This window comes from Pseudophryne corroboree, chromosome 6, assembly GCF_028390025.1.
Source record: "Pseudophryne corroboree isolate aPseCor3 chromosome 6, aPseCor3.hap2, whole genome shotgun sequence".
Classification (NCBI taxonomy): domain Eukaryota; kingdom Metazoa; phylum Chordata; class Amphibia; order Anura; family Myobatrachidae; genus Pseudophryne; species Pseudophryne corroboree.
This window is the reverse complement of record NC_086449.1, coordinates 97,416,708-97,440,253: the sequence shown is the minus strand read 5'-3', so window position 1 is coordinate 97,440,253 and position 23,546 is coordinate 97,416,708. Positions and strand designations below refer to the sequence as shown.

General features: G+C 41.5%; 25 non-coding genes across 25 annotated transcripts; all 25 read right to left on the bottom strand.

Annotated features, from left to right (window-relative positions):
* Positions 1-902: 902 nt before the first annotated feature.
* TRNAR-ACG (transfer RNA arginine (anticodon ACG)) lies at positions 903-975 on the bottom strand. The gene has a single exon. It is a non-coding gene; the product is annotated as a tRNA-Arg (tRNA).
* Positions 976-1,406: 431 nt separating this feature from the next.
* TRNAH-GUG (transfer RNA histidin (anticodon GUG)) lies at positions 1,407-1,478 on the bottom strand. Its single transcript has one exon. It is a non-coding gene; the product is annotated as a tRNA-His (tRNA).
* An 8-nt stretch (positions 1,479-1,486) lies between these two features.
* TRNAR-ACG (transfer RNA arginine (anticodon ACG)) lies at positions 1,487-1,559 on the bottom strand. The gene has a single exon. It is a non-coding gene; the product is annotated as a tRNA-Arg (tRNA).
* A 511-nt stretch (positions 1,560-2,070) lies between these two features.
* TRNAR-ACG (transfer RNA arginine (anticodon ACG)) lies at positions 2,071-2,143 on the bottom strand. The gene has a single exon. It is a non-coding gene; the product is annotated as a tRNA-Arg (tRNA).
* A 511-nt stretch (positions 2,144-2,654) lies between these two features.
* On the bottom strand, positions 2,655-2,727 carry TRNAR-ACG (transfer RNA arginine (anticodon ACG)). Its single transcript has one exon. It is a non-coding gene; the product is annotated as a tRNA-Arg (tRNA).
* Positions 2,728-3,237: 510 nt separating this feature from the next.
* TRNAR-ACG (transfer RNA arginine (anticodon ACG)) lies at positions 3,238-3,310 on the bottom strand. Its single transcript has one exon. It is a non-coding gene; the product is annotated as a tRNA-Arg (tRNA).
* Positions 3,311-3,821: 511 nt separating this feature from the next.
* TRNAR-ACG (transfer RNA arginine (anticodon ACG)) lies at positions 3,822-3,894 on the bottom strand. Its single transcript has one exon. It is a non-coding gene; the product is annotated as a tRNA-Arg (tRNA).
* A 510-nt stretch (positions 3,895-4,404) lies between these two features.
* TRNAC-ACA (transfer RNA cysteine (anticodon ACA)) lies at positions 4,405-4,477 on the bottom strand. Its single transcript has one exon. It is a non-coding gene; the product is annotated as a tRNA-Cys (tRNA).
* Positions 4,478-4,987: 510 nt separating this feature from the next.
* Positions 4,988-5,060, bottom strand: TRNAR-ACG (transfer RNA arginine (anticodon ACG)). Its single transcript has one exon. It is a non-coding gene; the product is annotated as a tRNA-Arg (tRNA).
* A 1,095-nt stretch (positions 5,061-6,155) lies between these two features.
* On the bottom strand, positions 6,156-6,228 carry TRNAR-ACG (transfer RNA arginine (anticodon ACG)). Its single transcript has one exon. It is a non-coding gene; the product is annotated as a tRNA-Arg (tRNA).
* A 510-nt stretch (positions 6,229-6,738) lies between these two features.
* Positions 6,739-6,811, bottom strand: TRNAR-ACG (transfer RNA arginine (anticodon ACG)). The gene has a single exon. It is a non-coding gene; the product is annotated as a tRNA-Arg (tRNA).
* Positions 6,812-7,321: 510 nt separating this feature from the next.
* Positions 7,322-7,394, bottom strand: TRNAR-ACG (transfer RNA arginine (anticodon ACG)). The gene has a single exon. It is a non-coding gene; the product is annotated as a tRNA-Arg (tRNA).
* Positions 7,395-7,905: 511 nt separating this feature from the next.
* On the bottom strand, positions 7,906-7,978 carry TRNAR-ACG (transfer RNA arginine (anticodon ACG)). The gene has a single exon. It is a non-coding gene; the product is annotated as a tRNA-Arg (tRNA).
* Positions 7,979-8,488: 510 nt separating this feature from the next.
* TRNAR-ACG (transfer RNA arginine (anticodon ACG)) lies at positions 8,489-8,561 on the bottom strand. The gene has a single exon. It is a non-coding gene; the product is annotated as a tRNA-Arg (tRNA).
* Positions 8,562-9,071: 510 nt separating this feature from the next.
* Positions 9,072-9,144, bottom strand: TRNAR-ACG (transfer RNA arginine (anticodon ACG)). Its single transcript has one exon. It is a non-coding gene; the product is annotated as a tRNA-Arg (tRNA).
* Positions 9,145-9,654: 510 nt separating this feature from the next.
* Positions 9,655-9,727, bottom strand: TRNAR-ACG (transfer RNA arginine (anticodon ACG)). The gene has a single exon. It is a non-coding gene; the product is annotated as a tRNA-Arg (tRNA).
* Positions 9,728-10,237: 510 nt separating this feature from the next.
* Positions 10,238-10,310, bottom strand: TRNAR-ACG (transfer RNA arginine (anticodon ACG)). Its single transcript has one exon. It is a non-coding gene; the product is annotated as a tRNA-Arg (tRNA).
* Positions 10,311-10,820: 510 nt separating this feature from the next.
* On the bottom strand, positions 10,821-10,893 carry TRNAR-ACG (transfer RNA arginine (anticodon ACG)). Its single transcript has one exon. It is a non-coding gene; the product is annotated as a tRNA-Arg (tRNA).
* A 511-nt stretch (positions 10,894-11,404) lies between these two features.
* On the bottom strand, positions 11,405-11,477 carry TRNAR-ACG (transfer RNA arginine (anticodon ACG)). The gene has a single exon. It is a non-coding gene; the product is annotated as a tRNA-Arg (tRNA).
* A 510-nt stretch (positions 11,478-11,987) lies between these two features.
* On the bottom strand, positions 11,988-12,060 carry TRNAR-ACG (transfer RNA arginine (anticodon ACG)). Its single transcript has one exon. It is a non-coding gene; the product is annotated as a tRNA-Arg (tRNA).
* A 510-nt stretch (positions 12,061-12,570) lies between these two features.
* On the bottom strand, positions 12,571-12,643 carry TRNAR-ACG (transfer RNA arginine (anticodon ACG)). The gene has a single exon. It is a non-coding gene; the product is annotated as a tRNA-Arg (tRNA).
* A 510-nt stretch (positions 12,644-13,153) lies between these two features.
* Positions 13,154-13,226, bottom strand: TRNAC-ACA (transfer RNA cysteine (anticodon ACA)). Its single transcript has one exon. It is a non-coding gene; the product is annotated as a tRNA-Cys (tRNA).
* A 511-nt stretch (positions 13,227-13,737) lies between these two features.
* TRNAR-ACG (transfer RNA arginine (anticodon ACG)) lies at positions 13,738-13,810 on the bottom strand. The gene has a single exon. It is a non-coding gene; the product is annotated as a tRNA-Arg (tRNA).
* A 7,749-nt stretch (positions 13,811-21,559) lies between these two features.
* TRNAR-ACG (transfer RNA arginine (anticodon ACG)) lies at positions 21,560-21,632 on the bottom strand. Its single transcript has one exon. It is a non-coding gene; the product is annotated as a tRNA-Arg (tRNA).
* Positions 21,633-23,310: 1,678 nt separating this feature from the next.
* TRNAR-ACG (transfer RNA arginine (anticodon ACG)) lies at positions 23,311-23,383 on the bottom strand. The gene has a single exon. It is a non-coding gene; the product is annotated as a tRNA-Arg (tRNA).
* Positions 23,384-23,546: the final 163 nt, after the last annotated feature.

Below are 23,546 nucleotides of genomic sequence, written 5' to 3'. Positions count from 1 at the left end.
GCTCAGAGTCCATTCATTTGAGTTTCCTGTATTCAGGAATTTATGTCAGCTTTCCAGATTTCAAGAAAATGATTCACAAAGAAATGATCAAGAAATGATTCAAAGTATGGAAAGATAGCTTCACAATAAGCAGTAAAGACAAATTGTGCAAGCACATTCAAAGAATCTACTTAGTTTCTTCAATTGTCCTTACCTTCAATATTGTAAAGAAATGGATGTGCGAAAAATAAAATGAAAATGCAGTGACCCGGATTCGAACCGGGGTTGCTGCGGCCACAACGCAGAGTACTAACAACTATACGATCACGGCAACTTAAACGAGGCAGGTAGGAGTCGAACCTTCAATCTTCTGATCCGTAGTCAGACGCGTTATCCATTGCGCCACTGGCCCAGCTGTTTTATGCCACTTGGAGTGTTCATCATGTTTTTGAACCTGTTTCAAGCTTTGATGGTTATTGAAGTATATACAGAATCAAATTTTGAGAGTTGACTGTACACTTGCTGCAGGGCTTATTTCCCATAAACATCTCACAAACAATTTTCTTTGTGACTGCAAAATGATCTTTTCAGCCTGTGATGAACTTGCTCAGAGTCCATTCATTTGAGTTTCCTGTATTCAGGAATTTATGTCAGCTTTCCAGATTTCAAGAAAATGATGCACAAAGAAATGATCAAGAAATGATTCAAAGTATGGAAAGATAGCTTCACAATAAGCAGTAAAGACAAATTGTGCAAGCACATTCAAAGAATCTACTTAGTTTCTTCAATTGTCCTTACCTTCAATATTGTAAAGAAATGGATGAGCGAGAAATAAAATGAAAATGCCGTGACCTGGATTCGAACCGGGGTTGCTGCGGCCACAACGCAGAGTACTAACCACTATACGATCATGGCAACTGAAACGAGCCAGGTAGGAGTCGAACCTTCAAACTTCTGATCCGTAGTCAGACGCGTTATCCATTGCGCCACTGGCCCAGCTGTCTTATGCCACTTGGAGTGTTCATCATGTTTTTGAACCTGTTTCAAGCTTTGATGGTTATTGAAGTATATACAGAATCAAATTTTGAGAGTTGACTGTACACTTGCTGCAGGGCTTATTTCCCATAAACATCTCACAAACAATTTTCTTTGTGACTGCAAAATGATCTTTTCAGCCTGTGATGAACTTGCTCAGAGTCAATTCATTTGAGTTTCCTGTATTCAGGAATTTATGTCAGCTTTCCAGATTTCAAGAAAATGATTCACAAAGAAATGATCAAGAAATGATTCAAAGTATGGAAAGATAGCTTCACAATAAGCAGTAAAGACAAATTGTGCAAGCACATTCAAAGAATCTGCTTAGTTTCTTCAATTGTCCTTACCTTCAGTATTGTAAAGAAATGGATGTGTGTGAAATAAAATGAAAATGCCGTGACCTGGATTCGAACCAGGGTTGCTGCGGCCACAACGCAGAGTACTAACCACTATACGATCACGGCAACTTAAACGAACCAGGTAGGAGTCGAACCTACAATCTTCTGATCCGTAGTCAGACGCGTTATCCATTACTCCACTGGCCCAGATGTCTTATGTCACTTGGAGTGTTCATCATGTTTTTGAACCTGTTTCAAGCTTTGATGGTTATTGAAGTATATACAGAATCAAATTTTGAGAGTTGACTGTACACTTGCTGCAGGGCTTATTTCCCATAAACATCTCACAAACAATTTTCTTTGTGACTGCAAAATTATCTTTTCAGCCTGTGATGAACTTGCTCAGAGTCCATTCATTTGAGTTTCCTGTATTCAGGAATTTATGTCAGCTTTCCAGATTTCAAGAAAATGATTCACAAAGAAATGATCAAGAAATGATTCAAAGTATGGAAAGATAGCTTCACAATAAGCAGTAAAGACAAATTGTGCAAGCACATTCAAAGAATCTGCTTAGTTTCTTCAATTGTCCTTACCTTCAATATTGTAAAGAAATGGATGTGTGAGAAATAAAATGAAAATGCTGTGACCCGGATTCGAACCGGAGTTGCTGCGGCCACAACGCAGAGTACTAACCACTATACGATCACGGCAACTTAAGCGAGCCAGGTAGGAGTCGAACCTTCAATCTTCTGATCCGTAGTCAGACGCGTTATCCATTGCGCCACTGGCCCAGCTGTCTTATCTCACTTGGAGTGTTCATCATGTTTTTGAACCTGTTTCAAGCTTAGATGGTTGTTGAAGTATATACAGAATCAAATTTTCAGAGTTGACTGTACACTTGCTGCAGGGCTTATTTCCCATAAACATCTCACAAACAATTTTCTTTGTGACTGCAAAATGATCTTTTCAGCCTGTGATGAACTTGCTCAGAGTCCATTTATTTGAATTTCCTGTATTCAGGAATTTATGTCAGCTTTCCAGATTTCAAGAAAATGATTCACAAAGAAATGATCAAGAAATGATTCAAAGTATGGAAAGATAGCTTCACAATAAGCAGTAAAGACAAATTGTGCAAGCACATTCAAAGAATCTGCTTAGTTTCTTCAATTGTCCTTACCTTCAATATTGTAAAGAAATGGATGTGTGAGAATTAAAAGGAAAATGCTGTGACCCGGATTCGAACCTGGGTTGCTGCGGCTACAACGCAGAGTACTAACCACTATACAATCACGGAAACTTAAACGAGCCAGGTAAGAGTCGAACCTACAATCTTCTGATCCGTAGTCAGATGCGTTATCCATTGCGCCACTGGCCCAGCTATCTTATGTCACTTGGAGTGTTCATCATGTTTTTGAACTATTTCAAGCTTTGATGGTTATTGAAGTATACACAGAATCAAATTTTGAGAGTTGACTGTACACTTGCTGCAGGGCTTATTTCCCATAAACATCTCACAAACAATTTTCTTTGTGACTGCAAAATGATCTTTTCAGCCTGTGATGAACTTGCTCAGAGTCAATTCATTTGAGTTTCCTGTATTCAGGAATTTATGTCAGCTTTCCAGATTTCAAGAAAATGATTCACAAAGAAATGATCAAGAAATGATTCAAAGTATGGAAAGATTGCTTCACAATAAGCAGTAAAGACAAATTGTGCAAGCACATTCAAAGAATCTGCTTAGTTTCTTCAATTGTCCTTACCTTCAATATTGTAAAGAAATGGATGTGTGAGAAATAAAATGAAAATGCTGTGACCCGGATTCGAACCGGAGTTGCTGCGGCCACAACGCAGAGTACTAACCACTATACGATCACGGCAACTTAAACGAGCCAGGTAGGAGTCGAACCTTCAATCTTCTGATCCGTAGTCAGACGCGTTATCCATTGCGCCACTGGCCCAGCTGTCTTATCTCACTTGGAGTGTTCATCATGTTTTTGAACCTGTTTCAAGCTTAGATGGTTGTTGAAGTATATACAGAATCAAATTTTCAGAGTTGACTGTACACTTGCTGCAGGGCTTATTTCCCATAAACATCTCACAAACAATTTTCTTTGTGACTGCAAAATGATCTTTTCAGCCTGTGATGAACTTGCTCAGAGTCCATTTATTTGAATTTCCTGTATTCAGGAATTTATGTCAGCTTTCCAGATTTCAAGAAAATGATTCACAAAGAAATGATCAAGAAATGATTCAAAGTATGGAAAGATAGCTTCACAATAAGCAGTAAAGACAAATTGTGCAAGCACATTCAAAGAATCTGCTTAGTTTCTTCAATTGTCCTTACCTTCAATATTGTAAAGAAATGGATGTGTGAGAATTAAAAGGAAAATGCTGTGACCCGGATTCGAACCTGGGTTGCTGCGGCTACAACGCAGAGTACTAACCACTATACAATCACGGAAACTTAAACGAGCCAGGTAAGAGTCGAACCTACAATCTTCTGATCCGTAGTCAGATGCGTTATCCATTGCGCCACTGGCCCAGCTATCTTATGTCACTTGGAGTGTTCATCATGTTTTTGAACTATTTCAAGCTTTGATGGTTATTGAAGTATACACAGAATCAAATTTTGAGAGTTGACTGTACACTTGCTGCAGGGCTTATTTCCCATAAACATCTCACAAACAATTTTCTTTGTGACTGCAAAATGATCTTTTCAGCCTGTGATGAACTTGCTCAGAGTCAATTCATTTGAGTTTCCTGTATTCAGGAATTTATGTCAGCTTTCCAGATTTCAAGAAAATGATTCACAAAGAAATGATCAAGAAATGATTCAAAGTATGGAAAGATTGCTTCACAATAAGCAGTAAAGACAAATTGTGCAAGCACATTCAAAGAATCTGCTTAGTTTCTTCAATTGTCCTTACCTTCAATATTGTAAAGAAATGGATGTGTGAGAAATAAAATGAAAATGCCGTGACCCGGATTCGAACCAGGGTTGCTGCGGCCACAACACAGAGTACTAACCACTATACAATCACGGAAACTTAAACGAGCCAGGTAGGAGTCGAACCTACAATCTTCTGATCTGTAGTCAGATGCGTTATCCATTGCGCCACTGGCCCAGCTGGCTTATGCCACTTGGAGTGTTCATCATGTTTTTGATCTATTTCAAGCTTTGATGGTTATTGAAGTATATACAGAATCAAATTTTGAGAGTTGACTGTACACTTGCTGCAGAGCTTATTTCCCATAAACATCTCACAAACAATTTTCTTTGTGACTGCAAAATGATCTTTTCAGCCTGTGATGAACTTGCTCAGAGTCAATTCATTTGAGTTTCCTGTATTCAGGAATTTATGTCAGCTTTCCAGATTTCAAGAAAATGATTCACAAAGAAATGATCAAGAAATGATTCAAAGTATGGAAAGATAGCTTTACAATAAGCAGTAAAGACAAATTGTGCAAGCACATTCAAAGAATCTGCTTAGTTTCTTCAATTGTCCTTACCTTCAATATTGTAAAGAAATGGATGTGTGAGAAATAAAATGAAAATGCCGTGACCTGGATTCGAACCGGGGTTGCTGCGGCCATAACGCAGAGTACAAACCACTATACGATCACGGCAACATAAACGAGCCAGGTAGGAGTCGAACCTACAATCTTCTGATCCGTAGTCAGACGCGTTATCCATTGCGCCACTGGCCCAGCTGTCTTATGTCACTTGGAGTGTTCATCATGTTTTTGAACCTGTTTCAAGCTTAGATGGTTGTTGAAGTATATACAGAATCAAATTTTCAGAGTTGACTGTACACTTGCTGCAGGGCTTATTTCCCATAAACATCTCACAAACAATTTTCTTTGTGACTGCAAAATTATCTTTTCAGCCTGTGATGAACTTGCTCAGAGTCCATTTATTTGAATTTCCTGTATTCAGGAATTTATGTCAGCTTTCCAGATTTCAAGAAAATGATTCACAAAGAAATGATCAAGAAATGATTCAAAGTATGGAAAGATAGCTTCACAATAAGCAGTAAAGACAAATTGTGCAAGCACATTCAAAGAATCTGCTTAGTTTCTTCAAATGTCCTTACCTTCAATATTGTAAAGAAATGGATGTGTGAGAAATAAAATGAAAATGCTGTGACCCGGATTCGAACCGGAGTTGCTGCGGCCACAACGCAGAGTACTAACCACTATACGATCACGGCAACTTAAACGAGCCAGGTAGGAGTCGATCCTTCAATCTTCTGATCCGTAGTCAGACGCGTTATCCATTGCGCCACTGGCCCAGCTGTCTTATCTCACTTGGAGTGTTCATCATGTTTTTGAACCTGTTTCAAGCTTAGATGGTTGTTGAAGTATATACAGAATCAAATTTTCAGAGTTGACTGTACACTTGCTGCAGGGCTTATTTCCCATAAACATCTCACAAACAATTTTCTTTGTGACTGCAAAATGATCTTTTCAGCCTGTGATGAACTTGCTCAGAGTCCATTTATTTGAATTTCCTGTATTCAGGAATTTATGTCAGCTTTCCAGATTTCAAGAAAATGATTCACAAAGAAATGATCAAGAAATGATTCAAAGTATGGAAAGATAGCTTCACAATAAGCAGTAAAGACAAATTGTGCAAGCACATTCAAAGAATCTGCTTAGTTTCTTCAATTGTCCTTACCTTCAATATTGTAAAGAAATGGATGTGTGAGAATTAAAAGGAAAATGCTGTGACCCGGATTCGAACCAGGGTTGCTGCGGCTACAACGCAGAGTACTAACCACTATACAATCACGGAAACTTAAACGAGCCAGGTAAGAGTCGAACCTACAATCTTCTGATCCGTAGTCAGATGCGTTATCCATTGCGCCACTGGCCCAGCTATCTTATGTCACTTGGAGTGTTCATCATGTTTTTGAACTATTTCAAGCTTTGATGGTTATTGAAGTATACACAGAATCAAATTTTGAGAGTTGACTGTACACTTGCTGCAGGGCTTATTTCCCATAAACATCTCACAAACAATTTTCTTTGTGACTGCAAAATGATCTTTTCAGCCTGTGATGAACTTGCTCAGAGTCAATTCATTTGAGTTTCCTGTATTCAGGAATTTATGTCAGCTTTCCAGATTTCAAGAAAATGATTCACAAAGAAATGATCAAGAAATGATTCAAAGTATGGAAAGATTGCTTCACAATAAGCAGTAAAGACAAATTGTGCAAGCACATTCAAAGAATCTGCTTAGTTTCTTCAATTGTCCTTACCTTCAATATTGTAAAGAAATGGATGTGTGAGAAATAAAATGAAAATGCCGTGACCCGGATTCGAACCAGGGTTGCTGCGGCCACAACACAGAGTACTAACCACTATACAATCACGGAAACTTAAACGAGCCAGGTAGGAGTCGAACCTACAATCTTCTGATCCGTAGTCAGATGCGTTATCCATTGCGCCACTGGCCCAGCTGGCTTATGCCACTTGGAGTGTTCATCATGTTTTTGATCTATTTCAAGCTTTGATGGTTATTGAAGTATATACAGAATCAAATTTTGAGAGTTGACTGTACACTTGCTGCAGAGCTTATTTCCCATAAACATCTCACAAACAATTTTCTTTGTGACTGCAAAATGATCTTTTCAGCCTGTGATGAACTTGCTCAGAGTCAATTCATTTGAGTTTCCTGTATTCAGGAATTTATGTCAGCTTTCCAGATTTCAAGAAAATGATTCACAAAGAAATGATCAAGAAATGATTCAAAGTATGGAAAGATAGCTTTACAATAAGCAGTAAAGACAAATTGTGCAAGCACATTCAAAGAATCTGCTTAGTTTCTTCAATTGTCCTTACCTTCAATATTGTAAAGAAATGGATGTGTGAGAAATAAAATGAAAATGCCGTGACCTGGATTCGAACCGGGGTTGCTGCGGCCATAACGCAGAGTACTAACCACTATACGATCACGGCAACATAAACGAGCCAGGTAGGAGTCGAACCTACAATCTTCTGATCCGTAGTCAGACGCGTTATCCATTGCGCCACTGGCCCAGCTGTCTTATGTCACTTGGAGTGTTCATCATGTTTTTGAACCTGTTTCAAGCTTAGATGGTTGTTGAAGTATATACAGAATCAAATTTTCAGAGTTGACTGTACACTTGCTGCAGGGCTTATTTCCCATAAACATCTCACAAACAATTTTCTTTGTGACTGCAAAATTATCTTTTCAGCCTGTGATGAACTTGCTCAGAGTCCATTTATTTGAATTTCCTGTATTCAGGAATTTATGTCAGCTTTCCAGATTTCAAGAAAATGATTCACAAAGAAATGATCAAGAAATGATTCAAAGTATGGAAAGATAGCTTCACAATAAGCAGTAAAGACAAATTGTGCAAGCACATTCAAAGAATCTGCTTAGTTTCTTCAAATGTCCTTACCTTCAATATTGTAAAGAAATGGATGTGTGAGAAATAAAAGGAAAATGCTGTGACCCGGATTCGAACCTGGGTTGTTGCGGCTACAACGCAGAGTACTAACCACTACACAATCACGGAAACTTAAACGAGCCAGGTAAGAGTCGAACCTACAATCTTCTGATCCGTAGTCAGACGCGTTATCCATTGCGCCACTGGCCCAGCTATCTTATGCCACTTGGAGTGTTCATCATGTTTTTGAACTATTTCAAGCTTAGATGGTTGTTGAAGTATATACAGAATCAAATTTTCAGAGTTGACTGTACACTTGCTGCAGGGCTTATTTCCCATAAACATCTCACAAACAATTTTCTTTGTGACTGCAAAATTATCTTTTCAGCCTGTGATGAACTTGCTCAGAGTCCATTTATTTGAATTTCCTGTATTCAGGAATTTATGTCAGCTTTCCAGATTTCAAGAAAATGATTCACAAAGAAATGATCAAGAAATGATTCAAAGTATGGAAAGATAGCTTCACAATAAGCAGTAAAGACAAATTGTGCAAGCACATTCAAAGAATCTGCTTAGTTTCTTCAATTGTCCTTACCTTCAATATTGTAAAGAAATGGATGTGTGAGAAATAAAAGGAAAATGCTGTGACCCAGATTCGAACCTGGGTTGTTGCGGCTACAACGCAAAGTACTAACCACTACACAATCACGGAAACTTAAACGAGCCAGGTAAGAGTCGAACCTACAATCTTCTGATCCGTAGTCAGACGCGTTATCCATTGCGCCACTGGCCCAGCTATCTTATGCCACTTGGAGTGTTCATCATGTTTTTGAACTATTTCAAGCTTTGATGGTTATTGAAGTATACACAGAATCAAATTTTGAGAGTTGACTGTACACTTGCTGCAGGGCTTATTTCCCATAAACATCTCACAAACAATTTTCTTTGTGACTGCAAAATGATCTTTTCAGCCTGTGATGAACTTGCTCAGAGTCAATTCATTTGAGTTTCCTGTATTCAGGAATTTATGTCAGCTTTCCAGATTTCAAGAAAATGATTCACAAAGAAATGATCAAGAAATGATTCAAAGTATGGAAAGATTGCTTCACAATAAGCAGTAAAGACAAATTGTGCAAGCACTTTCAAAGAATCTGCTTAGTTTCTTCAATTGTCCTTACCTTCAATATTGTAAAGAAATGGATGTGTGATAAATAAAATGAAAATGCTGTGACCCGGATTCGAACCTGGGTTGCTGCGGCCACAACGCAGAGTACTAACCACTATACAATCACTGAAACTTAAACGAGCCAGGTAAGAGTCGAACCTACAATCTTCTGATCCGTAGTCAGACACGTTATCCATTGCGCCACTGGCCCGGCTGTCTAATGCCACTTGGAGTGTTCATCATGTTTTTGAACTATTTCAAGCTTTGATGGTTATTGAAGTATATACAGAATCAAATTTTGAGAGTTGACTGTACACTTGCTGCAGGGCTTATTTCCCATAAACATCTCACAAACAATTTTCTTTGTGACTGCAAAATGATTTTTTCAGCCTGTGATGAACTTGCTTAGAGTCAATTCATTTGAGTTTCCTGTATTCAGGAATTTATGTCAGCTTTCCAGATTTCAAGAAAATGATTCACAAAGAAATGATCAAGAAATGATTCAAAGTATGGAAAGATAGCTTTACAATAAGCAGTAAAGACAAATTGTGCAAGCACATTCCAAGAATCTGCTTAGTTTCTTCAATTGTCCTTACCTTCAATATTGTAAAGAAATGGATGTGTGAGAAATAAAATGAAAATGCCGTGACCCGGATTCAAACCAGGGTTGCTGCGGCCACAACGCAGAGTACTAACCACTATACAATCACGGAAACTTAAACGAGCCAGGTAAGAGTCGAACCTACAATCTTCTGATCCGTAGTCAGACGCGTTATCAATTGCGCCACTGGCCCCGCTGTCTTATGTCACTTGGAGTGTTCATTATGTTTTTGAACTATTTCAAGCTTTGATAGTTATTGAAGTATATACAGAATCAAATTTTGAGAGTTGACTGTACACTTGCTGCAGAGCTTATTTCCCATAAACATCTCACAAACAATTTTCTTTGTGACTGCAAAATGATCTTTTCAGCCTGTGATGAACTTGCTCAGAGTCAATTCATTTGAGTTTCCTGTATTCAGGAATTTATGTCAGCTTTCCAGATTTCAAGAAAATGATTTACAAAGAAATGATCAAGAAATGATTCAAAGTATGGAAAGATAGCTTTACAATAAGCAGTAAAGACAAATTGTGCAAGCACATTCAAAGAATCTGCTTAGTTTCTTCAATTGTCCTTACCTTCAATATTGTAAAGAAATGGATGTGTGAGAAATAAAATGAAAATGCCGTGACCCGGATTCGAACCAGGGTTGCTGCGGCCACAACACAGAGTACTAACCACTATACAATCACGGAAACTTAAACGAGCCAGGTAGGAGTCGAACCTACAATCTTCTGATCCGTAGTCAGACGTGTTATCCATTGCGCCACTGGCCCAGCTGGCTTATGCTACTTGGAGTGTTCATCATGTTTTTGAACTATTTCAAGCTTTGATGGTTATTGAAGTATATACAGAATCACATTTTGAGAGTTGACTGTACACTTGCTGCAGAGCTTATTTCCCATAAACATCTCACAAACAATTTTCTTTGTGACTGCAAAATGATCTTTTCAGCCTGTGATGAACTTGCTCAGAGTCAATTCATTTGAGTTTCCTGTATTCAGGAATTTATGTCAGCTTTCCAGATTTCAAGAAAATGATTCACAAAGAAATGATCAAGAAATGATTCAAAGTATGGAAAGATAGCTTTACAATAAGCAGTAAAGACAAATTGTGCAAGCACATTCAAAGAATCTGCTTAGTTTCTTCAATTGTCCTTACCTTCAATATTGTAAAGAAATGGATGTGTGAGAAATAAAATGAAAATGCCGTGACCTGGATTCGAACCGGGGTTGCTGCGGCCATAACGCAGAATACTAACCACTATACGATCACGGCAACTTAAACGAGCCAGGTAGGAGTCGAACCTACAATCTTCTGATCCGTAGTCAGACGCGTTATCCATTGCGCCACTGGCCCAGCTGTCTTATGTCACTTGGAGTGTTCATCATGTTTTTGAACCTGTTTCAAGCTTAGATGGTTGTTGAAGTATATACAGAATCAAATTTTCAGAGTTGACTGTACACTTGCTGCAGGGCTTATTTCCCATAAACATCTCACAAACAATTTTCTTTGTGACTGCAAAATGATTTTTTCAGCCTGTGATGAACTTGCTCAGAGTCCATTTATTTGAATTTCCTGTATTCAGGAATTTATGTCAGCTTTCCAGATTTCAAGAAAATGATTCACAAAGAAATGATCAAGAAATGATTCAAAGTATGGAAAGATAGCTTCACAATAAGCAGTAAAGACAAATTGTGCAAGCACATTCAAAGAATCTGCTTAGTTTCTTCAATTGTCCTTACCTTCAATATTGTAAAGAAATGGATGTGTGAGAAATAAAAGGAAAATGCTGTGACCCGGATTCGAACCTGGGTTGTTGCGGCTACAACGCAGAGTACTAACCACTACACAATCACGAAAACTTAAACGAGCCAGGTAAGAGTCGAACCTACAATCTTCTGATCCGTAGTCAGACGCGTTATCCATTGCGCCACTGGCCCAGCTATCTTATGCCACTTGGAGTGTTCATCATGTTTTTGAACTATTTCAAGCTTTGATGGTTATTGAAGTATACACAGAATCAAATTTTGAGAGTTGACTGTACACTTGCTGCAGGGCTTATTTCCCATAAACATCTCACAAACAATTTTCTTTGTGACTGCAAAATTATCTTTTCAGCCTGTGATGAACTTGCTCAGAGTCAATTCATTTGAGTTTCCTGTATTCAGGAATTTATGTCAGCTTTCCAGATTTCAAGAAAATGATTCACAAAGAAATGATCAAGAAATGATTCAAAGTATGGAAAGATTGCTTCACAATAAGCAGTAAAGACAAATTGTGCAAGCACATTCAAAGAATCTGCTTAGTTTCTTCAATTGTCCTTACCTTCAATATTGTAAAGAAATGGATGTGTGATAAATAAAATGAAAATGCTGTGACCCGGATTCGAACCTGGGTTGCTGCGGCCACAACGCAGAGTACTAACCACTATACAATCACTGAAACTTAAACGAGCCAGGTAAGAGTCGAACCTACAATCTTCTGATCCGTAGTCAGACGCGTTATCCATTGCGCCACTGGCCCAGCTGTCTAATGCCACTTGGAGTGTTCATCATGTTTTTGAACTATTTCAAGCTTTGATGGTTATTGAAGTATATACAGAATCAAATTTTGAGAGTTGACTGTACACTTGCTGCAGGGCTTATTTCCCATAAACATCTCACAAACAATTTTCTTTGTGACTGCAAAATGATTTTTTCAGCCTGTGATGAACTTGCTTAGAGTCAATTCATTTGAGTTTCCTGTATTCAGGAATTTATGTCAGCTTTCCAGATTTCAAGAAAATGATTCACAAAGAAATGATCAAGAAATGATTCAAAGTATGGAAAGATAGCTTTACAATAAGCAGTAAAGACAAATTGTGCAAGCACATTCAAAGAATCTGCTTAGTTTCTTCAATTGTCCTTACCTTCAATATTGTAAAGAAATGGATGTGTGAGAAATAAAATGAAAATGCCTTGACCCGGATTCAAACCAGGGTTGCTGCGGCCACAACGCAGAGTACTAACCACTATACAATCACGGAAACTTAAACGAGCCAGGTAAGAGTCGAACCTACAATCTTCTGATCCGTAGTCAGACGCGTTATCAATTGCGCCACTGGCCCAGCTGTCTTATGCCACTTGGAGTGTTCATCATGTTTTTGAACTATTTCAAGCTTTGATGGTTATTGAAGTATATACAGAATCAAATTTTGAGAGTTGACTGTACACTTGCTGCAGAGCTTATTTCCCATAAACATCTCACAAACAATTTTCTTTGTGACTGCAAAATGATCTTTTCAGCCTGTGATGAACTTGCTCAGAGTCAATTCATTTGAGTTTCCTGTATTCAGGAATTTATGTCAGCTTTCCAGATTTCAAGAAAATGATTTACAAAGAAATGATCAAGAAATGATTCAAAGTATGGAAAGATAGCTTTACAATAAGCAGTAAAGACAAATTGTGCAAGCACATTCAAAGAATCTGCTTAGTTTCTTCAATTGTCCTTACCTTCAATATTGTAAAGAAATGGATGTGTGAGAAATAAAATGAAAATGCCGTGACCCGGATTCGAACCAGGGTTGCTGCGGCCACAACGCAGAGTACTAACCACTATATGATCACGGCAACTTAAACGAACCAGGTAGGAGTCGAACCTACAATCTTCTGATCTGTAGTCAGACGCGTTATCCATTGCGCCACTGGCCCAGATGTCTGATGTCACTTGGAGTGTTCATCATGTTTTTGAACCTGTTTCAAGCTTTGATGGTTAATGAAGTATATACAGAATCAAATTTTGAGAGTTGACTGTACACTTGCTGCAGGGCTTATTTCCCATAAACTTCTCACAAACAATTTTCTTTGTGACTGCAAAATGATCTTTTCAGCCTGTGATGAACTTGCTCAGAGTCCATTCATTTGAGTTTCCTGTATTCAGGAATTTATGTCAGCTTTCCAGATTTCAAGAAAATGATTCACAAAGAAATGATCAAGAAATGATTCAAAGTATGGAAAGATAGCTTCACAATAAGCAGTAAAGACAAATTGTGCAAGCACATTCAAAGAATCTACTTAGTTTCTTCAATTGTCCTTACCTTCAATATTGTAAAGAAATGGATGTGCGAGAAATAAAATGAAAATGCAGTGACCCGGATTCGAACCGGGGTTGCTGCGGCCACAACGTAGAGTACTAACAACTATACGATCACGGCAACTTAAACGAGCCAGGTAGGAGTCGAACCTTCAATCTTCTGATCCGTAGTCAGACGCGTTATCCATTGCGCCACTGGCCCAGCTGTTTTATGCCACTTGGAGTGTTCATCATGTTTTTGAACCTGTTTCAAGCTTTGATGGTTATTGAAGTATATACAGAATCAAATTTTGAGAGTTGACTGTACACTTGCTGCAGGGCTTATTTCCCATAAACATCTCACAAACAATTTTCTTTGTGACTGCAAAATGATCTTTTCAGCCTGTGATGAACTTGCTCAGAGTCCATTCATTTGAGTTTCCTGTATTCAGGAATTTATGTCAGCTTTCCAGATTTTTTTTTTTTTTTTTAAAGAATATTTTATTGGGTGAGTTAGAATTAAGTTACAACTCGTGAGAGAAAAAACAGTAGGCTTATTATAACATCTTATCCAAGCATCGTTATACTGTAATAAGCGTCTGCGGTCCAATATATATCATCAAAGATCAGTAGGAGTGTAACTCATAACATTGAAATACAATTTAACATTTTATATTTATGGAGATAAATATACTGGTCATAAATCTGGTAGAAAAAATATATGTAGTAGATTGTAGGAAAGATGAAGAAGAAAGTAGTATAGAACGTTAGTGATTATTTATGGGGGGAAGACAGGGAGGTAGTAAGGGTGCCGATAAAGAGAATAATAGAAAGAGAGGGGGAGAGAGAAAGGGTGATAGAGTGTGGGGGGGGGGGGTAGGATCGGGAATAGGATTCACAAAATCGAAGATGCAATCATATAATACAAGTAGTGGGGGGGGGGTTGCCAGTCGGGGTGTAGCATCATGCTAGGTGAATTCAGATGGTTTTTAGATGGTTGACAGGGGAGGTTCGGCGTCGTAGTAATCGGTCCAAGGTGACCAAACGCGGATAAATTGAGTCGGGGTGTCATGAAGGACTGAGGAGATTCGTTCCAGCCTGTAAGTTGACCATATGGCGTTAATTGTAGCTGGGACGGGAGGGGGGGTTGTGGACTTCCAGTACGATGCTATCTGACACTTCGCTGTGTTAAGTATGTGATTGATTAGTTTGAGCGTTGGACGTGGAAGGTTGGGGATTGGTCTGGCTAAGAGAGAATAAAAGGGTGAAGAGGGCATGTCAAAGTCAGTGATATGTTTAATGAGTTTGTGCATTTCCTTCCAGTATTGACTTATAATTGGACACTTCCACCAAACGTGTATTAAGGATCCTCTCTGGCCACATTGTCGCCAGCAAAGATCCGAGGCATCAGGAAAAATTGCACGGAGGCGGGTCGGTACTAGATACCATCTGGTATATAGTTTGTAAGCATTCTCTTTAATGCCCACTGAGATTGAGCATTTCGATATGGCCAGTTTAATTAGGGACCAGTCTTCGGGGGTGAGAACCTCCCCCGTGTCATTCTCCCATGCCAGTTCGTGGGATTCTTTAGCAGGTTGATTGTGTGATAGTAGGATCTGATAGATTGACGAGATAAGACCTTTAGATAGGTGTTGCGAGCGACACAGGGATTCGATAGCTGAGGTGGGTGTGAGGGGGGTGCCTGGGGAAGGACGGTGGAGCGAGTGGTGGAAGTGTCGGATTTGTAAAAATTGGTAAAATACTCTGTGGGGGAGGTTAAAGCGCGCTTGTAGAGTAGCGAAGTCCGGGAAGGTATGTAGGGGAGCTAGATCCAATAGAAACAAAATATTGTGGGCAGTCCAATGTGGGAAATGACAGTGGTCTATACCAGGAGTGAAGATAGGATTGTTCCATAAGGGGACCAAGAGGGGGTGGGATGAGCGGAGTTGGTATAATCGTGTGCAGTAATCCCATATGGATAGCGTGAATCGTGTTGTGGGTAGCATGGTTGAGGTTGGCGGACGTTGTGTACGTAGGCACCATAAGAGGGTGGAAGGGGAGTATACCGATAATGTGTGAGCTTCTATATGTGTCCAGACTTTCTGGTCGGGCGGGGCGTGCCAGTGGATGCATGGTGCTAGTTGGGTGGCGCGGTAGTATTTAATTAGATCGGGTATGCCTATACCTCCTGTGGATTGATGTTTGTGTAGTATTCGCATCTTGACTCTCGGTTTTTTGGTTGCCCATATGAAATTTGAAATGTCGCGCTGTAGATTTTTAAGGATTGACGTGGGGATGTGGATTGGGAGCGTCTGCCATAAATATAATAAGCGGGGTAGGACGTTCATTTTGATCGCCGCAGTACGTCCGAACCATGAGATATATTGTTTATTCCACGCTACTAGATCTGTTTTGATGGAGGCAAGTAGTCTTGGGAAGTTGGCTGCATATAGTCGGGGATACGATTTTGTTAGATAGACTCCCAAGTATTTAATCTTCTCAGGTTGCCAGCGGAACGGGAAGTTCATTTGAAGTAGTGTTAAGTCTGAGTGAGGGATGTTGATGTCTAATAATTCTGTTTTATCTGTGTTGATGTTATAATTTGAGTGTGAGCCATAAATGTGCGTCTCAGCGAATAAGGTTGGGAGAGAGACAGTGGGGTTGGTCAGTGTCAATATTACGTCGTCCGCATACATTGCTATCTTGTGGTCCGAGTGACCTACTTCTATACCCGTGATATTGCTATTGAGCCTTATTCTGGCTGCGAGAGGTTCCATGACAAGGGCAAACAACAAGGGAGAGAGGGGGCAGCCCTGTCGGGTGCCGTTTTTAATTTGGAAGGGCTCGGACGCGAGGCCATTTACTAACACGGAAGCGGAAGGGTTGTGATAGAGGGAGTTAATACCGCTGAGAAATGCGTCTCGAAATCCCATATGGTGTAGGGTTTGAGTCAGAAATGGCCAAGCCAACCTGTCAAAGGCTTTCTCAGCGTCGAGCGCCACCACCAGGGTCGGCAGTGAGCGGGTTGTTGCTATTTGAATAAGGTTGATCAGACGCCTCGTATTATCGGATGCCTGTCTGTTAGGGATAAAGCCCACCTGGTCTGGGTGGACCAAGGACGTCAAAATAGGGGATAGGCGCATGGCAAGAATCTTAGCGAAAAGTTTTAAATCGACATTTAAAAGAGAGATAGGCCTATAATTGCCCATCTCTAGTGGGTCTCTCTGTGGTTTAGGGATAATTATGATGTTGGCCCTGGTGGTGGCGTCATCGAGCGTGCCTCCCTCTAGAAGTGAGTTGAAGAGTGGGCGAAGCATAGGTAGCAGTGATTCTGCAAATTTTTTGTAGTATAGGGCGGTGAAGCCATCTGGCCCTGGCGCTGCAGAGCGGCGTAACGATTTAATGGCTAATCTAATCTCTTCATCAGTGATCGTCGCATTAAGGCTTTGGAGTTGTGCTACAGATAACGTGGGAAGAGAGCATGAGTTCAAATATTGGGTGAGAGAGGTGATGTATGAGGGTACGGTAGAGGGGTTGTGTGTAAGATTGTAAAGTGATTTATAGAACTGACGGAATTGTCTGGTCATAACTTGAGGGTCATGGGTAATAGTGCCGTCTGTACATTTTAGCTTAAGTATACGGTTGCGAGTGCGTTTAGCTCGCAGCTTGCGAGCCAAGATGGTGTCTGCTTTATCTGATTTTTCATAAAAAGTTTGTCGGACCCATAACAGAGTTTGTGCTGCCTTTTTAGATAATATTTGCGACAGTTGTCCCTTAACAGCGAGTATCTTTAGATAAGTGCGTCTTTTAGGATGATTGTGGTGTAGGTCTGTCAGGGATGTTAGTGTCTTTTCTAATTCTAGTATGCGTGACATCTCTGACTTCTTAGATGCAGCTGACAAATTGATAAGGGTGCCCCGGAGGGTGGCCTTGTGAGCTTCCCACAGGATGGGTGTGGGGATATCAGGGGTAGTGTTGAAGGTAATAAAATCCGTGAGTGCTGTAGTGATAGTCTCAATATTTGATTGTTTCAAGAAGAGGGGTTCGTTCAGTCGCCATTGGCGAGTAGGTCGGGGGCCTACCTGAGAAGAAATTTCTAGTTCGATTGCTAGGTGATCTGACCATGGTATAGGGAGAGTCTGAGCGCCTGCAAGAGATTGAGATGTGGTACGGTCTACAAAGAAGTAATCAATACGAGTGTGCAGGTCATGGGGGGGAGAGTAATGTGTGTAACCTCTCGCGTTGGGGTATTGTACTCTCCAAGCGTCATATAGATCGTGAAGGGCCAATCGTGACATGAGCGCCTTAGATGTCTTGGCGTGTTTGGGGGGAGTGTTAGAGGGGCGTGATCTATCTAATTTGGGGTCCGTGATAGTGTTAAAATCCCCTCCTATAATGATAAGTCCTCGGGGCATCTGGGTAAGTTGATTAAAGAATGTGGCATATAGAGAACCTTGTTGGTCATTAGGGGCATAGACTGAGGCCAATATAATTGGGGCGTTGTTATACGTACCCTTAAGGATAAGAAAACGACCCAGTGGATCGGAGATAGAGTCATGTATAGTGATCGGTGTATTGTGGTGGATGAGAATTGCAGTACCTCGGCGTTTAGCGTTCATGGAGGAGTGATAGGCCGTGGGATATTGTTTGGTCGTGAGGGAAGAGTGGGGGGTCTTGAGATGTGTCTCTTGCAGCATTACAATGCTGGATTTACGCCTGTGGAGGTATTGGATGGCCATAGCCCTTTTGGTTGGGGAGTTAAGACCGTTTACATTGAGGGTTAAAACTGTCAACTTCATGGTGGGTCAAAAGAGAAAGAGCGCAGTAGCAGATGGGATTCACATCCCGACTGGCGGAAAGGGCAGGGAGGGAGAACAGGGAGCAGGTTAGAGATGGTGAGAGAGGGGTTGAGAGTCAAGGGGAAGAAAAGGGGACCTACTCCTTTAGTGGAGCTCGGTCCATTGTAGGCAGAGGGAGTGTCGTCCTGACACATCCATCTGAGTGTGAGGGTGTGTAGAAACAGCAAAATTCGTTGAACGTGAAGTTTAGTGATCATATCAAGTTAACGTCTAAAGAGAACGTCTAAAAAGAACGGGGTGGCCTAGGGGGAGAACAGGGGACGATATCAACATGGCAACATATTAATGCCGGAGGTGAGAGGGTAAAGAGAAAAAGTGAGAAAAAAAGGGCGCCATAATTGTCTTATAGGGCTATTATCAAACTTATTGTTAAAGAACATCAGAAAATATATGAAGAATTAACATTAGAAAAGTATGGAGCAGAGTTTTTTATGTTAGTGTGTCTAATGTAATTGATGTAATTAAGCCGGGGTCCATTCCTTCGATGGTGCCATGGGTCTAGAGGGTGAAGTAGATTGTTGGCTTGTTTCTGCTGCATCTTCTAGGAGACCAAACGACTTTAGTAAATCGTATCCTTGATTTGGGGTCTTGACAGCGTGGGTCGTGCCATTTCTGTTGACCAATAATTGGAAGGGGAAGCCCCACTTGTATTTAATAGAGTGGGTCCTCAAAGTCTTGGTGACATTCAATAGATCTCTCCTTTTCTTTAGGGTCGATGGTGCCAGGTCCTGAAAGAGTTGAAGTTGGGACCCAGAATGGGAGACCGTCTGGAGCCCTCTAACCGCAGCCATAATTTGCTCTTTCGCTTTGAAATAGTGAAAGCGGAGGATAACGTCCCGTGGTGGTTGGGTCGAGGATGGTTTTGGGCGGAGGGCCCTCTGGGCTCGGTCCAAATGAAGAAGGTCCACTGAGATGTCAGGGCTTATGTGAAGAAAAAGGTCCTTTAGGTAGGCTGGTAGTGCGTCGGCAGTTATTGTTTCCGGGATGTTGCGTACGCGGATATTATTCCGCCTATTTCGGTTTTCGATATCCTCGAGCTGGTCTTTATATGTTTCCATCTCTGCCCGTAAATCTGTAAATTCTTGATCCATGACGCTTTGGTATTGACAAATTTCATCTACCTTCTGCTCGAGAGTGCCCGTTCTGGAACCTAGGTCTTCCAATTCCGATTTAAAATCTGCTAGGGCCGATCTCATCTCTGATTGTATCGTTTTAGTGACTATGGCGATCACATCCTGAGCCGACAAAGGAGGATCGGTACGAGAGGCACCAGCCATGTTCAGATTGCTTTCAGCTATAGGTGATTGTTTCGGCAGAGAACCTGCTTTTTCCCACGCCCTGATAATACTGGGTTTGGATGGAGCAGGGGCCTTTCGGCGCTTCTGTGGCATTCCGTGTGAAAAAATAAAGTGAAAAAAGGAAAGTTTTATAATACGGAATGAATGCTATGGGGCTTCCCGTGAATAAATGGCAATTAAGGTCTCATTGAAGTAGCTGCATTAAAGGTAGATGGTGTTAATAATGGCAGCGTGTGGTTGAGCCCCTGTTCTGGTCAGGCCACCCCATAATCTAGAGGTAGATCTTCATAAGGAGAATTAGTGAAGGCGCATGTAGTGAGGAACCGGGCTCTGTGGGATAGGAATGGAATGGAGGGCGCGGGTGAGCAGCACCATCCAGAGGGAGGGGGGGGGTTCAGGTGCTGTGCTTTGAGGCGGTGATAAATCGGCCGGTGTCTCGAGGGCCGTGTGTGTGTGTGCTCTCTGTGAAGCCGAGACACAGGGTCCCAAGGAGTGTCCAGCGGGGTCCCCCAGCCAGGATCCTCAGTATCAGATGAGGGCGGTGTTGGTGGTGTGGGGTTGCTATCTCCGCCACCTCCAAGATGGCCGCCAAGCGGGTCCGTCCAGAGTGCAGGGGTAGAGTGCGACTGTAGCCTGGCAATTCAGGCAGGAGTGTCCAGTAGTGAGCGGTGCCCTATATGGGGCGCACCGCGCCCGGCCGGGCAGTGCAGACGGTGCTGTGGTGCCTGTTGTTAGTGAATGCCACCTCCAATATGGCCGCCGTGCTATGCACTCGTGATGAGAGTGCTAATGTGCATACAGGGTGAGTGTGTGTAACTGTGGGGGGCTGTTTACCTTTGGGGGGGGTCCGATGGCAGGGAGGTCCCCGCAGTATGTGTGTGGAGGGTTGCGTCGGGGGTGTGGAGCTCGATGCGGCCGGACGCCACCTCCAAGATGGCCGACGGCCGGGTTTGAGCTCCGAGTGTGGAGAAGATGCGGCGAGGACCGGAGGTCTGGCAGGCCCAGCAATCACGTCTGGCGGTGAGCGGAGCCCGGAGCCGTCGGGTGTAGAGTCTCACCGAGTCCGTGCGGCAGGAGCAGCGTGCAGTGTGGGGCCCGTCCCGAAGGTCTGCCCCTTCCAATATGGCCGCCGGACGGAGTTCTCCTGGCTGAAGCAGCCCCCAGCACCGTTTATTATGTGAGGGTGCTTATCAGCGGCAGCAGGAGGTGGGTAAGCACCTTTGGGAGAGGGGGTCCTGCCTCCGGCGGGTATTCGGCGGGTACTCAGCAGCTTGCGAGTCGGTGGGAGGCCGCGTCGGGTCTCCACTAAAATCGAGGCCCCAGGCTGGAGGGTGCGACTGGGCCTCAATCCGCAGGAGCTATTTCCAATTGCTCCCCGATTCCGAGGTCGCAGTCCAAGTTTCCCCCTGAGTGCTGCAGGTGGAAATCTATATACTGGGGGACTTTGTGAGGGGTTTGGGTTAGGATATAACCAATTTAAGCCTCTGGGAGTGGGGAGCTCAAGGCAAGTGTGTCTGTTCCTCACAGTAGCTAGGCCACACCCCAGCTTTCCAGATTTCAAGAAAATGATGCACAAAGAAATGATCAAGAAATGATTCAAAGTATGGAAAGATAGCTTCACAATAAGCAGTAAAGACAAATTGTGCAAGCACATTCAAAGAATCTACTTAGTTTCTTCAATTGTCCTTACCTTCAATATTGTAAAGAAATGGATGAGCGAGAAATAAAATGAAAATGCCGTGACCTGGATTCGAACCGGGGTTGCTGCGGCCACAACGCAGAGTACTAACCACTATGCGATCATGGCAACTGAAACGAGCCAGGTAGGAGTCGAACCTTCAATCTTCTGATCCGTAGTCAGACGCGTTATCCATTGCGCCACTGGCCCAGCTGTCTTATGCCACTTGGAGTGTTCATCATGTTTTTGAACCTGTTTCAAGCTTTGATGGTTATTGAAGTATATACAGAATCAAATTTTGAGAGTTGACTGTACACTTGCTGCAGGGCTTATTTCCCATAAACATCTCACAAACAATTTTCTTTGTGACTGCAAAATGATCTTTTCAGCCTGTGATGAACTTGCTCAGAGTCCATTCATTTGAGTTTCCTGTATTCAGGAATTTATGTCAGCTTTCCAGATTTCAAGAAAATGATTCACAAAGAAATGATCAAGAAATGTTTCAAAGTATGGAAAGATAGCTTCACAATAAGCAGTAAAGACAAATTGTGCAAGCACATTCAAAGAATCTGCTTAGTTTCTTCAATTGTCCTTACCTTCAATATTGTAAAGAAATGGATGTGTGAGAAATAAAATGAAAATGCTGTGACCCGGATTCGAACCGGAGTTGCTGCGGCCACAACGCAGAGTACTAACCACTATACGATCACGGCAACTTAAACGAGCCAGGTAGGAGTCGAAACTTCAATCTTCTGATCCGTAGTCAGACGCGTTATCCATTGCGCCACTGGCCCAGCTGTCTTATGTCACTTGGAGTGTTCATCATGTTTTTGAACCTGTTTCAAGCTTAGATGGTTATTGAAGTATATACAGAATCAAATTTTCAGAGTTGACTGTACACTTGCTACAGGGCTTATTTCCCATAAACATCTCACAAACAATTTTCTTTGTGACTGCAAAATGATCTTTTCAGCCTGTGATGAACTTGCTCAGAGTCCATTTATTTGAATTTCCTGTATTCAGGAATTTATGTCAGCTTTCCAGATTTCAAGAAAATGATTCACAAAGAAATGATCAAGAAATGATTCAAAGTATGGAAAGATAGCTTCACAATAAGCAGTAAAGACAAATTGTGCAAGCACATTCAAAGAATCTGCTTAGTTTCTTCAATTGTCCTTACCTTCAATATTGTAAAGAAATGGATGTGTGAGAAATAAAAGGAAAATGCTGTGACCCGGATTTGAACCTGGGTTGCTGCGGCTACAACGCAGAGTACTAACCACTATACAATCACGGAAACTTAAACGAGCCAGGTAAGAGTCGAACCTACAATCTTCTGATCCGTAGTCAGACGCATTATCCATTGCGCCACTGGCCCAGCTATCTTATGCCATTTGGAGTGTTCATCATGTTTTTGAACTATTTCAAGCTTTGATGGTTATTGAAGTATACACAGAATCAAATTTTGAGAGTTGACTGTACACTTGCTGCTGGGCTTATTTCCCATAAACATCTCACAAACAATTTTCTTTGTGACTGCAAAATGATCTTTTCAGCCTGTGATGAACTTGCTCAGAGTCAATTCATTTGAGTTTCCTGTATTCAGGAATTTATGTCAGCTTTCCAGATTTCAAGAAAATGATTCACAAAGAAATGATCAAGAAATGATTCAAAGTATGGAAAGATTGCTTCACAATAAGCAGTAAAGACAAATTGTGCAAGCACATTCAAAGAATCTGCTTAGTTTCTTCAATTGTCCTTACCTTCAATATTGTAAAGAAATGGATGTGTGAGAAATAAAATGAAAATGCCGTGACCCGGATTCGAACCAGGGTTGCTGCGGCCACAACACAGAGTACTAACCACTATACAATCACGGAAACTTAAACGAGCCAGGTAGGAGTCGAACCTACAATCTTCTGATCCGTAGTCAGACGCGTTATCCATTGCGCCACTGGCCCAGCTGGCTTATGCCACTTGGAGTGTTAATCATGTTTTTGAACTATTTCAAGCTTTGATGGTTATTGAAGTATATACAGAATCACATTTTGAGAGTTGACTGTACACTTGCTGCAGAGCTTATTTCCCATAAACATCTCACAAACAATTTTCTTTGTGACTGCA